At 42.2% G+C, this 2385-nt stretch overlaps 1 long non-coding RNA gene across 2 annotated transcripts; it reads left to right on the forward strand.

Annotated features, from left to right (window-relative positions):
- Nucleotides 1-446: 446 nt before the first annotated feature.
- On the forward strand, nucleotides 447-2174 carry LOC120671838. Of its 2 annotated transcripts, XR_005673884.1 has the most exons (4): nucleotides 588-606; nucleotides 714-825; nucleotides 1375-1546; nucleotides 1916-2174. It is a non-coding gene; the product is annotated as an uncharacterized LOC120671838 (long non-coding RNA). The 2 variants fall into 2 exon arrangements; XR_005673883.1 differs by having other exon boundaries at nucleotides 447-825.
- The last annotated feature ends 211 nt before the right edge of the window (nucleotides 2175-2385 follow it).

A 2385-nucleotide genomic window follows, 5' to 3' on the forward strand; every position in this document is an offset into this window, starting at 1 on the left:
GCAGATCACAAGTGCTGAATCCGACAGGGCTTCGCCGCTTTCCTTCTCCTCACTCCTCTCGTTTTTTTTATTTTTGGTGGAATTTTCGGGCTCAAATGAGGAGGGAAGGGGAGGGCTGGAGCTTTTATAGGGGGATACCCCGGTCGCCCGCGGGGGGGGGGGGGGGCGACAGGCCCCCCTGCCGCGCCGTGGGCTGGGCCCAACGGCGGTCGCCCGTGGGCTGGGCGACAGGCCCCTGTCGCCCGTTGGGGGGCGACAGGGTCTTTTTTTTCCCAGGGACCTCATTGCGAATATGAAAAAAAAATTTACACTTTGGGCCTGTCGCCCTAGTGGAGGGCGACCGGGGTATATTTTTGAAATTTTCCAAAACGGACATATATTTTTGAAATTCTAATTTTTTTTAAATATAAAAAAGAAAAAACCGCAAGCTCACAAGCGCCGGGGCCCGATCTCCCAGAGCAGCGCCGGCGGTCGCCACGCGGTCCAAGGCCGAACAGGCGGAGTCTCTTGACTCCTGCGAGCTCAAGGTTGTTGTCACTACGGCCGTGCTCCTTTCAACTGCCGGCAATACCTGGCCGGGTTGCATCTCTTGGCGCGCGTCATGCTGTACGACTCGTGCTGTTCTCCAAAGCTCGTCGTAGCTGCAGATTTATTTTCTGTATGTTGCTCAGATCTACCTGTTAAATTTGACAACAATAGAGATTTTTTTGTAGGAAGGGAGATCTATTACGGAGGAAGTATTGTGGCATTACCTGTCAAAGTATACATTGGAAATGCTATGTATAAAAAAAATTGCATTGTAGAGAAGCAGATCGGAGAGAAATGGTTTGTCCAACTCCACGTGCATCTTTCCCTCTTATTTTCTTATTTGAATAGCTCTAGGATTAGTATGCTTGTGTGCTTCAGCTTTTATCTTTAGTAGTAGTCATTAAATCTTGCTTTGACTGTTTTGCCGTTCTACTTGTTACAGTAATTAGTTTGCCCTTTTTTAGTAATCTTTATTCTAGTTGCCTGATACTTATATATGCGTAGCAGGTGTTTGACTGATACTTATATAGGCTTGGAGTGGGATTAATGATTACATCTCTATTTCCTGTCATGTTTGTCAATCCCACTATTTTATCATAGTCTCCCTATCACTTTAACAAAATTCTAAGATTCCTTTCTATTTGGTATCCCCTATATTTTCCATTCCAGACATTCATTGTTCTCTTTCTGTAGGTGTAGATTCTAATGTCAAGATATAGTGATTGTTGTCAGAGACAGTTTTTTTAATAAGAAAAGAATTATAGAGATTGAGAGTTATCTGTACATGAGATGCATGTCTGCTGGCAATGTTCCTTACAGAAACTGTATTGCATATCCATTTTGCAGTTTACATCCCCTTCTTCAAGGTTGTCACTGATTAACAAGTGCAATTTGCATCCGAACCCCTTCCCGAGAGCTGTCGGCAGCTCAGTCTGTGTGCTTTCTCGTGGCAAACTCCCAGTGCTCTGGCGTCCTGGAACTAGGCGATCTCATCCATACCCCAATTAATCACCACATGGTAAGATGTTTGCTTCTCATCTCAGATGTTGCATCTCTACAGTTCACATCTTGGGTTCAGAGATTCACCAGCCCATGTACAGACACGTTGTTTAAGCAAAACATTATCTATCCTTTAATTTGGTTAGTTCATATCATCTCAATCCAGCCTAGTGTTTATATTGATGTATATCCAATTTAGTTTTACATAAAATTTAATTCTGCAATATTACTTGCATGCAGCCTGCTCTTAGTTTTAAGTATCGTTAAACACACATATCCAACTCTGCTGATATTGTTTATATGCAGCATGCAGCCATGTTACTTTGTTTGGATCTAAGATCTGATGAGATGACTGAACTAATCATAAGTATTTCTTTTCCATTGTCAGGTTGCATTACTACCAAGAAGCTTGGAACTGAGCAAAGCTGCAGGGCATGATCTAGATTGATGCTTGATGTACACATGTAATGTTTATGTTGTTGGATGGAATGTTGAGAGTTTGTAATTGATGTGGTAAGGATGTTATTGAGATCTGATATGTATCAGCCTATGGTAAACTAGAAACTGAGTTATTGTTCAATTTGATGTGTCAAAAAAATTACAATCCTTTTTGTATGGGCATTATAGCTTGTTTTTGTTGGCTGTAATGATAATTTTAAAAATGGACTGGAATTTTTGAATTTTGATAGGCCAAACTTTAATTCACTAAATAGTTGAATTTTGATGGGCCAGAATGGACCCAAATAACAATTGGACCATGCACTCTGAAAAATGCCATGTCAGCAGCCACGTTGGCTGCCACATCGGATGCCATGTTAGTAGCAATGTTGGCCGCCACATCGGATGCCATGTCAGCTG

This window comes from Panicum virgatum, chromosome 5N (assembly GCF_016808335.1).
Source record: "Panicum virgatum strain AP13 chromosome 5N, P.virgatum_v5, whole genome shotgun sequence".
Lineage (NCBI taxonomy): Eukaryota > Viridiplantae > Streptophyta > Magnoliopsida > Poales > Poaceae > Panicum > Panicum virgatum.